Below are 15,984 nucleotides of genomic sequence, written 5' to 3'. Positions count from 1 at the left end.
TGTGGAGTTTGGTGAGTTCTTTATAGATTTTGGATACTAGCCCTTTGCCCAATATGTCATTTGCAAATATTTTTTTCCCATTCTGTTGGTTGCCTTTTAGTTTTGTTGATTGTTTCCTTTTGCAGTGCAGAAGCTTTTTATCTTCATGAGGTCTCAATAATTTATTTTTGCTTTTAATTCCCTTACCTTTGAAGATGTGTCAAGTAAGAAATTGCTGCAGCTGAGGTCAAAGTTTTTTTTTTTTCCTGCTTTCTCCTCTAGGGTTTTGATAGTTTCGTGTCTCAAATTCAGGTCCTTTATCCTTTTGGAGTTTATTTTTGTGAATGGTGTAAGAAAGTGGTCTAGTTTCATTCTTCTGCAGGTTGCTGTCCAGTTCTCCCAGCACCATTTGTTAAAGAGACTGTCTTTTTTCCATTGGATATTCTTTCTTGCTTTGTCAAAGATGAGTTGGCCATATTTTTGTGGGTCCAATTCTGGAGTCTCTATTCTATTCCATTGGTCTATGCATCTGTTTTTGTGCCAATCCCATGCTGTCTTGGTGATTACAGCTGTGTAGTAGAGGTTAAAATCTGGGATTGTGATGTTTCCTGCTTTGGTCTTCTTCTTTCAAATTACTTTGGCTATTCAGGGTCTTTTGTGATTCCATACAAATTTTAGGATTGCTTATTCTAGCTTTGAGAAGAATGCTGGTGCAATTTTGATTGGGATTGCATTGAATATGTAGATAGCTTTGGGTAGTATTGACAGTGTAACAATATTTATTCTTCCAATCCATGAGCATGGAATGTTTTTCCATTTCTTTGTTTCTTCTTCAATTTCCTTCATAAGCTTTCTATAGTTTTCAGCATACAGATCTTTTACATCTTTGGTTAGGTTTATTCCTAGGTATTTTATGGTTCTTGGTGCAATTGCGAATGGGATCAGTTTCTTTATTTGTCTTTCTGTTGCTTCATTATTAGTGTATAAGAATGAAACTGATTTCTATACATCAAGACCACACTGAGAGACCACCTCCCGCCAGTCAGAGTGGCTAAAATGAACAAATCAGGAGACTATAGATGCTGGCGAGGATGTGGAGAAACAAGAACCCTCTTACACCGTTGGTGGGAATGCAAACTGGTAGAGCCATTCTGGAAAACAGTGTGGATGTTCCTCAAAAAATTAAAAATTGATCTTTCCTATGACTCAGCAATAGCACTGCTAGGAATTTACCCAATGATACAGGAGTGCTGATGCATAAGGGCACTTGTATCCCAATGTTTATAGCAGCATTTCAACAATAGCCAAATTATGGAAAGAGCCTAAGTGTCCATCAACTGATGAATGGATAAAGAAATTGCGGTTTATATACACAATGGAATACTACTTGGCAATGAGAAAGAATGAAATATGGCCTTTTGTAGCAATGCAGATGGAACTGGAGAGAATTATGCTAAGTGAAACAAGTCATACAGAGAAAGACAGATACCATATGGTTTCACTCTTATGTGGATCCTGAGAAACTTAACAGAAGACCATGAGAGAGGTGAAGGGAAAAAAAAAAGTTAGAGAGTGAGAGAGCCAAATCATAAGAAACTCTTAAAAACTGAGAATAAACTGAGGGTTGATGGGGGGTGGGAGGGTATTGAGGAGGGCATGTGTTGGGTGATGAGTATTGAGGAGGGAACCTGTTGGGATGATGGGTATTGAGGGTGATGGGTTTGAGGAGCGCACCTGTTGGGATGAGCACTGGGTGTTGTATGGAAACCAATTTGACAATAAATTTCATATTAAAAAAAACCAAAAATAATATTTAAATATTTTTATTTTTATTTTTTACGTTTACTTATTTTTTGAGAGATAGAGACAGAGTACAAGTTGGGGAGGGGCAGAGAGAGAAGGAGACACAGAATCCTAAGCAGGCTCCAGGCTCTAAGCTCTCAGCACAGAGCCCAATGTGGGGCTCAAACTCACAAACCATGAGATATGACCTGAGCCAAATTCAGATGCTTAACTGACTGAGCCACACAGGTGCCCCTCCTATGACTTTTATACTAGTTCTTTGGTATTACAATTGATCTTGACTGGTTTCTTCCTGCATTGATCTGTTCAGAATGCTCTTGACACAAATTCAATTTTCTATGGCCAGCAATCAAATTCACCAATCACACATGGCAAACACGATCGAAACAAAGGGCAGAAGTTGTGCTATTTCCAGCACAAATGATCAGTTCCTGAGTTCCTGACAGCATCAAATGGAAAAATAAAAATAACTTGAGACAGAAATAGCCCAAAGATTCCTGGGTCCCCAACCCATTTGCAATACTCCTATGTGACCTGGAGATTATATATCTTGTGAGACTGCATGCTGGGGAGAACTGGGTGTTGACACAGAGCATGGCTGACCTTTCCAACGCTATTCCTGATTTTAATTATTGACACTTAGGTAGATTTTAATAGGCTTATTCCTCTGTAATGCCAAAACATTTCAAATTTGGATGATTTCTAGCCACTGAACACATTTCCCTCAAGTCCTGTTTTTGGAGAGAAGCCTTCCATTTCCTGGACACATCTTCTGATTGTGTTTCAGGTGAAGACATAAAGCTAGCTGTGCTCAGAAAGGAAGTGCAGTAGATGAGAGGAACCAGAGAGAAACAGGGAAGGTCCAGGCTGATCACCCTTGGTTTATAACTTTTCATACATTAAAAAATATCTCTATATAAGATCTTCCAATCACTAACCTTTTACTCATATTAACTTTTGGAAATGGCATAACCCTGAATAGATAAAAATAGCATCATAAATTGTGTGATCTCTACCCTTACCCCAACCATTGCTGATTGGAGCAAGGGTGAACACCTGACTCAGGTAAAGATAGCCTGACTCCATTTCTTGCTAATTTGAACTTGAGGCCTCCAAACCAAATCATCTAGCTGTGATCTATTAAGGCAGGACAAGGCCATATATGAGATGAAATTAGTGGGGACCAGAGAAATCCTAAGGGAAAGATGCAAGAGACCATGGGAGATGTCTAAAAAGAAGCAACAATGTGACCACACAGCCCCAACAAAAGAAGCACAGAGAGGAACTGTCAAGGGCAGCCCCATGCCATAGGGTTTGCCTGTTCCTCTCTGCACTTGTTTGCACAAAGTCAGCCCAACTTTCCAATAAACTTTCTTTTACCAGTTGAGTGAATTATTATGATCCTAATAGATTTCTTAATGATGACTCCAATTGTATTGGTAGATTTTGTCAGTGAGGAAACCAAGGGAAAAACAGAAGTAGTAAAGTTGTATGAAAGAGTAATAAAGGTATCAGCAACAGGACAGGTCACATGCAGTGACCACATCAAAGTCTGAGCACGTGTTTGGCTTTTATGAGAGTGTGCTACCCTGCCCTGGAGAAATGTAGCTAACATCTGAAGGGAGAAGGGAAGACACTAGAACATACCACAGAAGGAAAGATGAAGAAATAGAAATTCTTCAACAGCCCACATTTACTGAGAAAAAATATGTGACATTCAATGAATGACTCTTGAGCCCAAAAGAGGAGGTGAAAAACCTTTTGGGTGAAGAAATATTTACAATACAATGAGGTGAGAACAATGACAGCCATATGCAGTGCTTGAATTATTCTGTTATGAGGAAAAGAGGAAACTTGAGGAACATAATAAGCACCTTCAAAATTGTAATTCCCATGGTGAGATATGGGACCATTTAGGACTAATTTTTCTATGTCCAGCACCTACCATTGTACCAGACACACAGTAGGAGTTTGCAAACATTTGTCAAATTGAATTTTTAAATTTTTTTTTCAACGTTTATTTATTTTTGGGACAGAGAGAGACAGAGCATGAACGGGGGAGGGGCAGAGAGAGAGGGAGACACAGAATCGGAAACAGGCTCCAGGCTCTGAGACATCAGCCCAGAGCCCGACGCGGGGCTCGAACTCACGGACCGCGAGATCGTGACCTGGCTGAAGTCGGACGCCCAACCGACTGCGCCACCCAGGCGCCCCTAAATTGAATTTTTAAAATATTGAATGCTTCTTAATATTAGGCACTTCAACTAATTCACCCCCTCCCCAACAGTGTAACTGATGAATGGTTACACTTGAGTTGTACAAATGAGAAAGCCAGAACTCAAAGATATTAAATATCAGATTGAAACATATGCAGCTACAAATATTCAGCCATTTTTGATGTATAAATTATGGAAATCTTTAATATTCAAAACTCCTATCTCTTGACAGCCAAGCACTTTTTACTACTACAAAAGATTCAACTTATTCTATCTAGTTCTAGTGGAAATCACCAAAAGGCACACATTAGAGAGAAGCAAATTTTGGCTTAATACATATATTGTTTAAAAAGTTAGAGCTTTTGTAAAGGAAGTACCTCCCTGAGTAGCTAGTTAGTTGTCCATCACTGATAAATGAATTGTAGGTACTATCTACCTACATACTTACTATGAAGGGATTCAGGTTTGGAACAAAACTATGAGAAGATACATAGTCTGAGATTTTCCTTGACCTTCAAGAGCACATCTCTTATTGTTTGGAAGCCTAAGGATGTTGGTGACATGAAGAATGTTGGAGGAAATGAATTAGTTCCACCTTGACTTTCACATATTTTCTGTAAAATATTCCCCAGGAACATTTTCTAGTTGCATCTAATGTGGCCACATGGGCTTAGTCAGCTCTTGGCCCACAGCACCTGAAGATTCACTTTAAGCAGGTGTCAGTGGCCAGCCTGAGTTAGTTGTGCTCTCTCTCTATCCTATAATGTCATTCCTCATTCCTGTTCTAACCCATGGACTTTTATCAGATGCTCCACCAGTTCCTGCAATAATTTCCTGACACCAGATTTCTGAATATGGGGGACCTAACACAGCATAGAGAGAAATCAGAGATAAACTGAAGTACAGACAGGGAGATGATCATCACTTTCTGCAAATATACACTTGGATCACAACATGTTCCAGTCCTGCCAGAGAAATTCCATAAATATTTACTTCTGTTCTTCTCCTGTTGGTCTGTCAGTGTTGAAGACAAAGGCATGATGATCCCTTCTGCTTCTTATCCTCAGGCTTATGCCTGCAGGCTCAGGCCAATGACAGTGTCAGTCTAGGAAACTATTCAAAGGACAAGGAATTAAACTTGGAGGTCACCCTAACAAACACAATTGGTTGGAGATGTCAACATCCCTCAGAAAGAGTCTGTGATGGCTCTATCCTACAATGGATTGACATAGTCGACAACTCAACCACTGGCTTTCAGAGAGAACAAAGAGGAAGAGGAAATAAGAATAAACCACAGTAAGTAAAAAGGCAAAAGCTTGTGTAACTAAACAAGATGACTCAAATCCTAGGAATAATAGAGATAAAAAAAAGTGGGGGTGATGAATAGATAGTGGATTAGATAATGTCTTAACAGTTCAGTGACGTTGGATTCTAAAACTAATTCAGCATGATATTTGCCTACTCAATAGTTTTGACGTTGTGAATCCAAAAGACTTTCCTGGTACAACCACTTGAATCCCAATGTGGGTAGGCTTCTGTGTCTAGAACAAGTATAAGGTGAAGATCTGCTTTGCAGGAGCTCCATCTTTTTTTGTAGTTTCCTTCTCAAGTCTGGGTTCCTGCCTTCCTGAAGGCAGGTTTCTCTCAGGCCTTTAGTTGACTTAAAGATTCCCCAGGAGAGCTGGCCTGAAAATCAGTTCTAAAAGCCAAAAAAACATGAGGAGAGCCAGATTAAAGTATCAGCCCAGAATTTATGCTCTGGACTTGAGGTTTAATAATGCAACAGAAAATCAATATTTAATAAAGCAAATGATGGAGAAAAACACTGCCCAGGAGATGAGGCTGCTGCACTGTTTTCAAACGTCTCAGTCCCAGAGGAGATCTAGCTGGCAGAATGGATTGAAGACTAGGTTGACAAGAGAATCTGGCATGCAGACAATCGCAGGTCCCATTGATTCCTATTCTGTTATCTCTGGGCTTGCTGGCCATTCTTATTGAAGGACTAACATAGAATTACAATGAGACGGATATGAGATACCCAACAGAATGGGGACATGTGGTCCAAGCAAACCTTCAGTTAGCAACCCAGGACTGCCCTGACCCATGCAAGAAATGATCCAAAGTTCACAATCTGTTTGGAAAAATCATAGGGGAAGGATGAGCCTAGAATTATACTTCCTTAAACGCATTCCAGAAAGGTGAAAAAAGATGAGTTGTTATGGCCTAAGTCTTCATAAAATTAGGTACTACAGTGGAATGTACCTATTTAGCACAAGCAGCTTCACAACCAGTGGTTTGTACTTAGTAGGGATGTGAATGGTTACTGAGTGATTAATGTGTCTTGAGAATACCAGGTTGAGGAATGCAAAGTTCCTTGGGTTCTCAACAATTACTCTGTGCATTGCAAAGCAATCTGAGCTGCAGGGAAACTGAACTGAATTAGACAATTCTCTATGGCTGCATCCTTTACAGCAATTTGAATATTTCTACTTAGTCATTTTTTTTATTGCAGATTATTCTTTCCTTTGGGAGAAAAACAGGTTTCATCCTATCTATTTCTTGCTGATCTAGACATCTGGGTCACAGTTTACTTCATATTCTTATTTTGCTAAAAGGAAATATGGTTGTTAGAGATCCAACAACCTCTGTCTGGCCAGGAGAGGGGTTATTCATATCTACCTTGAACAAGCTCACTATGTTACTGAAACTATGCATGACCACCATGTATAATACAATAAACTCTCTTGAGTTATTGTGTCTTCCATTCATCTAGGGATCCCAGTGTAGCTGGGAAGTACAGACAACTAAATCCAATATGTTGCTCATAACGTAAGAAGCCTCAGGCAAGGTACCTGACAGCCGCTGCTTGAATAGGAATGAACTCATTTGTAATGGACAGATTGGCTACTTCAATTTGTTTTCTTAAAAAAAAAAAAAAAAAAGATGCAGAATGAACATAGCACAGTGTATTGCTCCTGGCTAATTAGGAAAGTTCTTCAGAACTCCTTAATACAACTGTAAATTATGAAAAGAATATATTCTTGAGAGGGAGGCAAGTCAAGACAAAATGGGAGGAAGAATCCAAACTCCAAAAGGAACTACATACATCTTGCTCATCACTGTCCATGCAACCATCTGTTGGCACGTATAAAGTGTGTAGTTCCTTTTTTATTGAGTGGATGACTGAATATAGTGTCCTAAAAAAGAGGAAAGACCATATTATGGGGGAAGCTAGGAGAGGGAAATCAAGTCCACTATCATGATTTGGGGGATCTCCTGGGAGAAATCCCTGGTTACTGGTTTACCCTGTGAATTCTTCAGCATGTCACTGACATTCTATAAATAGAAAAAAATGTTCCTCTCACATTTTTTGCTAGTAAAAAGTTATGAGATTGTGAGGTGGTAGGTAGGTTCCAGAAAGTAGGCTTAATGCCAGAAATGAATAACCCAGTGACTTTTACACTATGCCCCTTGTTTGGGCTTCACTTCATTTCAAGACTGACACATTTTGTCTGCACCAATCTCAAAGTTTAGAGTCCCCAAATCCCAGGTGCCAAGCAAGTGTCATGAACAACTCATATCAAGCTCTAGAGTACCCTGGAAGAGATTTCTAACACAGCCTGATAGATAACGAGGTCTTAACTTAGCATGAGGCGGGAAAAGAGGGTTGATTCATTCATTGCACAACTGACATTTTAGGTCTAGAAAATGGGATTCAGAACCTCAGTGATTCAAAAAGGCTAAAGAAACTAGGTCATGCTCTCCAGAATACATTACACGGACCTTTGGCTGAGGTGCCCTCTGGTTAATTCTGATGGGGATAGTAAGGAGAAATGCTACATAGCTGGGCCAAGATTACACACACAGGAGAGAGTAGCAAAGGACCAGGAAAACTTGAGCCATAAAGGGCTTTAGGTGAAAAATTTTCAACACTGAGAGTAATTGATATATCTACTAAATAGCTTAGAGGCTGCTATTGGAGCAGTTGTAATAATAATTTTATTTATAAAATTCTTGCTTCTCCCAATATGCTCAGGGCACTGTACAATAGCACTAAATAAATTAAATTAAAGCATGAAATATTATGAAAATGCAATGAATAAACATTGCTGAGAAAATAAGAAAGCCTCAAAGAATAAAAGAAGAAAGATTCTTTGCAAGAAGTAGCACTTAGCAAAAGGATGATTTTGAGAAAGCCCAGCAAGAACTCAGCCTCCTGAGAAGAGGGGAGGAGCCACCCATGGGCATTCTTTCAGTAGCAGATGAGGGTTCAAACCCCATCTTCTACCTGGAAGTACTCTGACGTCTAGTAAGATTTTAAGTTGTCTTAGTCTTGGTTTCCTCTCTAAAAAGCATAAATATCATAGTCCTATTTCCCATCTTGGGGTGTGAAATTTAAATGAGATTTTGTAAATGCTAAGCCAGGTACCCGTCACCTAGTGGGATCCCAATAAATGTTTATTATTATTTTCACTGTGACCACTGGATACAGAGTGGAAGGCTGAGGACCTTTATAAAGAAATCAGGTAAAATGGGACAAAAACTTGAACCAAGGCAGTGATAGTAAAGATGGAGAGATGTGAGTAATGAACATCTATAGGATTAGGTGAATGACTTAATGAGGTGTAGCACTGGGGTGGGGAAATGGAGGGTGGAAAGAATCAAAGATAATCTCTAGTGGTCTCTCCTAGGCAATGGGAAAACAGTTCTTCCATTCTTCAAGATTGCTAATATAGAAGCAAGAGGTATTTGGTGTGGCAGGGGTGGTGGGGTAAGATGATTTGTTTAACTTGAAGATATTGTGGAACTTTTAAGAGGAAGCCAACAGGCTCTTCCAGATATAGCTTTGCTGGTATTGGGTGTAAGGGTGTGGCTGTCATTAGTGAAACCACATTAGTTGAAGTCATGGGCTTCGGCAGGTCATTGGATATGATGTAACACAAGGAGAAGAACAGAAGGGTAAGGAGTGGAGACCAACAGGTAATAAGAAGCTGATAATACAGCCATATGGGAAAGGCCTAGTGAGGTAAGGGGAAACTTGGCAAGAGTACTGTTACATCAACTATGACAAACAATCTATAAAGTCCATTTTACCGTGTCTTTCTTATTGGATAGAATTGGAAAAAAAAAATCGTGGAAAAAAACATGCCTCCCAAAGTCATAATTCCATAGCGAAACTGTCTTGTTAGTCTACAGGATAAGTGCTAATTCTTTCCCCATTCATCAACATTATAAATGTCTTTACTTCTATTCTGGTGATGAGACTGAGAAGAACCTGGGAAGGCAGAACACTACCCCCATTTGTGATTAACATGCTAGAAGGGCAATACTACATTTGAATGCCTGGCCCAGTGCAGCCAATCCAGTGGCTGGAAATGCCATCAGTAAACACTCAGTGTGAGTCCACAGGCAATATCAACTTGCCCAAGATGCATTTTACAAGCACATGGTATCTTCAATAAAATTCTCTACTTACATACTAGTTTATTTTTAAAATTTAAAGTTGGTATCATTGCTGACTACCATGAGGATGGCTTGTGAGACTTATGTTCGATGAGTGGTCCATTCTATACAGTAGAAAAAGTACCATATTCTTAGTGGAATTATGTAACCTTTATGTGTTATCATCTCACAACATAATTTCACAATAATTCCTAAAGACATGCTCTATAATTTTTCTCATTATGTAAAATGAGACAAACCCAAAGCACAGATACCTGAATCCCAGGATTACACAGTGACTATTCTAGCCCAATTGTGTCTCCAAAATCTTACTTACCATGTTTCACCATGTTCTCTCTCACACACAAGGAAAAATTTGTCTTTCATTGGGGGTAAGGGAAAGAACACTGGATAACAGCCAGGAGATCTGGGGTTGGTCCTCACAACTGCCCTTATAACCAATGGTGTGACCTTAGACAAGTCAGTTAACCTCTTAAGTTTCATGTTTTCTCATCTGTGATAACATTAGGACAGTGGTTCTCAACATGGATAAAAAATATAAGCACGTGAGGAGTTTTTAAAAAAAATAATCATGCCATGGTCTTATTCTCAATAAATTGAACTGGAATCCATGCAGAAAAGACTTCAACATTGCTCTTGTCAAATAATACCCCGAATAATTTTAATGTGCAAGAGTTGAGAATCACTGGCTATGTGGCCTTCAAGATGGCTTCTAGCTCTGAAATGATTTGAACCTGTGGCCCAAACTTATGGAGACCATGCCTACTTCAGGATCCATCATCTGATTCAGATTAACCTGAATCTGCTTATAAAGGGAAGCACAGTGTCTGAGGATGGACTATGAAGAGTCATACTGTCTGATTTCATATTCTGGTTCTAGTAATATGTCTGGTCTAGAAATATGGTCTTACCCAGGTTAGTAGGTTTCCATTTCATCCCTAAAGTAATGATTATAATAGCTTCTGTTACATGGGGTTGTCTTGAACTTTAAATGAGATCATATTCATAAAATTCTTCATCTGATTCCTGGTTGCTACGTAGTAAGGTTTCAGTAAGGTGTAGCTATAAATATTATTATCATTGCATGTAAAGACCTGCCAGCTACTATAGTTGTCCCTAACAGTCCTTTGAGATGAGAAGCTGTGTTTATAATCTTTTACAAAATAATACCTCTGGGCACAGAAAAGTCACTCTGCCCCAGTAAAGTATTCCAGCCTACAGCAGAAGAGGCCTCTGGGCACAGCAGGGGCTAGAGAAGACCCCTGTGACTCAGTAATTTTTTTTTTTTTACTGTGGCCACTGTACCACTATAGAAAATCCCTTTTTCCTGATGTTGTTGCCGATGGCCAGGCCAGGGCTGATAATAGGCGATGCCTCTCTTCAGAGAAGGGTTCCATGTGGCTGGTGGAGTGGCCATGGCATTTCTGATGATCAGTGCATTCACAACTTGTCATTCTTTTAGAGTGGATCAGCACAGAGTTACATAGATAAAGAATCAGGCCTCTGGAACAGCCCCTCTTCTAATGCCACCCCAGCAGTCCCCAGTGTCAGGTAGAGCCTTTTTCCTCTATGGTCTTCACATCACTTTGGATAAATATTGCCAAATCCATCCTGTCCACAATCAGCTGTGAGTTCCTTCTGGCTCATAAACAGATGGAAACCTCCCTACACAAACATACACACTATTGCATACACATGTACACATTGCACTAGAGCACACAGAAACAACATGTTTGAGTCTCAATAAAGAAATCTTAAATATACCATCTTTTCTCCTAGTGCTGCGCATGGAGAGAATTTCAGCTAAGTTTAGATATGGACTCCCCAGAGGAAACGATGTCACCTGAGTGAAACTGTGGTTCAATTTCAAGATGTGCTTATTAAGTGAAATGATAAATAAATAAATAAATACATAAGCAGGAGTATTTGATGATCTTATCCTCTCCATAATGACAACATGAACTCTTAGTGTAGGTGGCAAAAAACACAGATGCTGTGTCAAGGGGTAATGGCTTTCACACTAACAGGTCAGACACAGAGATTGCATGGCTGGGAGGGGCCAACACTCTGGGTAGCATGGAGCTGTGACCTGGGAGGGCAGAGAACAATGGGTGACACTGAGGGGTATCAAAGCATATGGAGGCCAAGAAAGAAGAGAAAAAAAAGAAAGGGATAGAAGGAAAATGTAGGTGAAGGAAAGAAGTTTCCAGCAAATATTGGAAAAAAGAGCATTTAAGCATAAAGGCACAGTCCTGAGAACTCAAGTTCAACATGAAGAGTAGTGTCAGTGACAAGTGAGAGGAGAGTGGCTCAGACAAGGGAATGATGAGAGGAGTAAAACAAAACAAAAGTAAAAAGAAACAAAAACAAAAAAAAAGATTAAAAAAACAACAATAATAGGCTGAAGACAACAAAAAGTCAATGTGGTAATAAAAAAGAAGTTTCTGGCAAGATCAAATGAAAAACTGCCTCAGAGAGACAGATGAGAAACAGCAAAGAGGAGAGAGAATTGCCTATCATAGAAGGAAAGGTGCATGTCTACATCCACACTAACTCTACTGACCTGAGTAGGTGCTCACTGAAGCCAAGGTGGAGGATCTATCCACAATTTAAACCCAGCTGAAGGTTAAAATATAGGCAATGAGCTTGGTTTTGATATTACCTCCTCTTAACTCAAGGAAGTTCTGATAAGGCAGGGTAAGGAATGGTCTAGCTAAGGATGATGAGCCATGGAGGGCCTTTTTGCCTTTGGTTTGCTTCCCCGATACCCTCTTCAAAACTGACACCCAGTGAGCAATCCTCCTGAATAGGGTCTACTCTGGGCCCATTCTACCATTAATAAAAACTTCCTAGCTCCTGTTATCTGGCTCCTGCCCATCTCTCAGGTCTCACCTCAGATCCCTGTACCACCTCCTCTAATGGCCCACCTGTGGGATGCTTTCACCTTCTCTGAAGAGGCCATGTTCCCATTCACCTCCTAGCCTTTGTATATGCTCTTACCTGTCTAGAACAGCTCACCTTCCCTTATTTTTTTTAATATGAAATTTATTGTCAAATTGGTTTCCATACAACACCCAGTGCTCATCCCAAAAGGTGCCCTCCTCAATACCCATCACCCACCTTCCCCTCCCTCCTACCCCCCATCAACCCTCAGTTTATTCTCAGTTTTTAAGGGTCTCTTATGTTTTGGCTCCCTCCCTAACCCCTTTTCCTTTTCTTCCCCTCCCCCATGGTCTTCTGTTAAGTTTCTCAGGATCCACATAAGAGTGAAAACGTATGGTTTCTGTCTTTCTCTGTATAACTTATTTCACTTAGCATAACACTCTCCAGTGCCATCCATGTTGCTACAAAAGGCCATATTTCATTCTTTCTCATTGCCAAGTAGTATTCCATTGTGTATATAAACCACAATTTCTTTATCCATTCATCAGTTGATGGACATTTAGGCTCTTTCCATAATTTGGTTATTGTTGAAAGTGCTGCTACAAACATTGGGGTACAAGTGCCCTTATGCATCTGCACTCCTGTATCCCTTGGGTAAATTCCTAGCAATGCTATTGTTGGGTCATAGGGTAGATCGATTTTTAATTTTTTGAGGAACCTCCACACTGTCTTCCAGAGTGGCTGCACCAGTTTGCATTCCCACCAACAGTGCAAGAGGGTTCTCGTTTCTCCACATCCTCGCCAGCATCTATAGTCTCCTGATTTGTTCATTTTAGCCACTCTGACTGGCATGAACACCTTCCCTTCTTTACCTAACAACTCAGCTCTCAACTAAGGCAAAACTTCCTTTTGGAATTCCCCTGAGGTTCTCAGAGGTAGGAGTCTCTCCAAAGGGGCCACACAGACACAACATGTTTGAGTGCCACAGCCATGGCACTTGACCCAACTCTCTGCCTGTTTTACAATGAACTATGTACTTCTTGAATGGCAACAGAAGAACTATGACTTCTCTTGTCATCCATTAGAATATTATTTCTTTGGAGACAAGTATCTGGTATTTGTGTTCTACACTCAGAGTTCAGCATGATATGTAGCTCACAGTAGGAACTCAATGAATATTTGAATATTGAATGAAGGAAGGAGCAGAGTTTATGTGATAAATACTTCTTTCTTCATCCAGCCTCTGAGCAGAAAGGTGAGGCCAGAGTTTCTGTGTGTTTGGTGGGACAGATAGTAATGACTCTATTTCAGTTCACCCTCACTTGCTAGGCCAGTGGGCTTCCTGCTTTTCTGAGTGCTATGTGCTATGTTTACCTACATTTCCCAGTACCATTAGCTATCACCTATAGGGCTAAACTTATTCTAAATCTGAGGAAGATTTTTAGCATGAAAAACTCACTTGTCATCTGAATTAGTCAGGTTTCTCTAGAGGAACAGAGCTAAGAGGAGATTATATATATAATAGGAATTGTGTCATGCAATTATGGAGGGTGAGAAGTTTGATAATCTGCCATTTTCAAGCTGGAGGATGAGAAAAACCAGCAGTGTAATCTAATCCTTGACTGAAGGCCTGAGAATCAGAAGGCCAATGTCTGAGGGCAGGAGAAGATGGATGTACTGGTTCAAGCAAAGAGCAAATTCACCCTTTCTCTGGCTTTCATTATAATCAGGCCTTCAATGGATTCGGGGATCCACATCTGCATTGGTGAAGGAAATTTGCTTTACTCAGTCTACTGATTCAAATGTTGATCTCTTATGGAAACACCTTCACAGACATATCTAGAAATAATGTCTTCCCAGCTATCTGGGCATCCCTTTGCCAAGTCACGTTGACACATAAAATTAGCAATCACAAGTCTACCCCTAGCAACTTGATACCCATTCCATTTCCTTAAATTACAACTAATCTCCAGATGAAGACAATAACAAGGTTATATGATCCACTTAGCATGATACAACTATCTTGCATACAACTGAGGATGTACTAATCCCTTCCCTAGAAGAGGAAATAAAGTCCTTGAGTAATGTTTGCTCTTCTGATAGCCTGCACCATAAATACTATGATGTAAAATTCACAGAAAGTCAATACATCTTATGTTACATGATAAGGGAATAAGAAAGGAAAGAAAACAAAGATGTTTGTTTAATATATGTATATACACATACGAAAGTATTTATAACAAAATAGAGAGAAGCTATTGAAATACTCAAGACAGAGTCCTCATTTCTGTAACTGGCCATGTGCTTGTAGCTTCTATTTATAACTACCTTCTTCTACTAACTACTCTGAATTCCCTTTGTTGCAGCAAGCATCTCAGCTGCTGTTGGTTCTTGACTTCACAGGGTAGCCAATCTTTTATTTCTGAAAGGTCTGGGCTCTGCAGTCTTTTAGTCCTGCCTAGATTGGATTGTTGGTTTTCCCTTAGCTTAGTCACAGAGCATGATAATACTAAGAGATGCCCTAAGGGACCTCCATATTCCCAACATACTCTACCCCTGTTTTGAATTTCCCCTTGGTAGTCAGGATGAACCTCCCTAGTCAGTACCATCACTTCCCTCCTTGCCTCTTGATTCACAGGCATGAGGAGCCCAAAGTGGCCAGGTTGTGGTCTCAACTTCCAGTTCAATGGAATCATTGTTTCTCCTGTTGCAAGCATTTCTCACTTTGGAACTAAGGTCTCTAGACCAGCAGATCATAAAGTTGAGGGGACAGGAGGCAAACATTTGGCTATTGGGTCACTAGGGAGGATAGTGAATAGTGTCACTGCCATTTCTGCCACTTGAATCTAGGTCCTGTGAATTCTGGCTATAGGGAAAATGGCCATCTGAGCTTCAGAAGAGGCTGAATATGCCTTCACTGAGTACTGAGCAGACTATATGTTGCCTAAAGAGAGAAAAGGGAGGGCTGCAGATGTCTTAGGATATAGCAATGAAGGCCGGCAGTCTAATAACTCTTGAGAAACTATTTTAAAACCATGTAGGGGAATATAGGCAAGACTATGGTGACCCACTTAGGGGAATCACTCTTATTTATGACTCTGCTTCCTAATTTTCATTTTAACAATACAGCATCACACTCAGGAAGATGAAAGATACACTGTAATTAGAAACAGAGCACACCCACTTACCCGATTTGACACAATTCCTACTAATGAGCATGAACATAATTTAGGATTTTATATTTAAAAAAGTGTTCTCAGGGTGCCTGGGTTGCTCACAGTTAAGCACCTGACTTTGGCTCAGGTCATGATCTCATAGCTCATGGGTTCATGTGCTGCATTGGGCTCTGTGCTGACAGCTCAGATCCTGGAGCCTGCTTCAAATTCTGTCTCCCTCTCTCTTTGCCTCTCCCCAACTTACTCTCACCCTCTCTCTAAAAAATAAATATAAAAAAAAAGTCTTATCAAATTGACTTTTAGTTGCCTCTGGCTCTTGGCTCCACTGTGCCCTGACCTATAACTCCCAAACCCAGCTACACAAGGTTCTCCACCCACACCTCCACCAAAGTGATGCAGGTCCAGTTGGTCTGGAGAAAGACAACATTCTTCTTATTACTTTCTTTTCCTCGAAAGTTCCTCAT

At 40.1% G+C, this 15,984-nt stretch overlaps 1 protein-coding gene across 6 annotated transcripts in view; it reads right to left on the bottom strand.

The window, feature by feature from the left end:
• The window catches only part of NTM (neurotrimin), a 957,218-nt gene that overhangs the window by 141,006 nt on the left and 800,228 nt on the right, over window positions 1–15,984 (bottom strand). The gene's annotated exons all lie outside the window — the stretch shown is intronic.

This window comes from Herpailurus yagouaroundi, unplaced genomic scaffold, assembly GCF_014898765.1.
Source record: "Herpailurus yagouaroundi ecotype Mexico unplaced genomic scaffold, PumYag 161, whole genome shotgun sequence".
Classification (NCBI taxonomy): domain Eukaryota; kingdom Metazoa; phylum Chordata; class Mammalia; order Carnivora; family Felidae; genus Herpailurus; species Herpailurus yagouaroundi.
The sequence above is the reverse complement of the archived record's forward strand: the minus strand, read 5'-3'. Positions and strand labels throughout refer to the sequence as shown.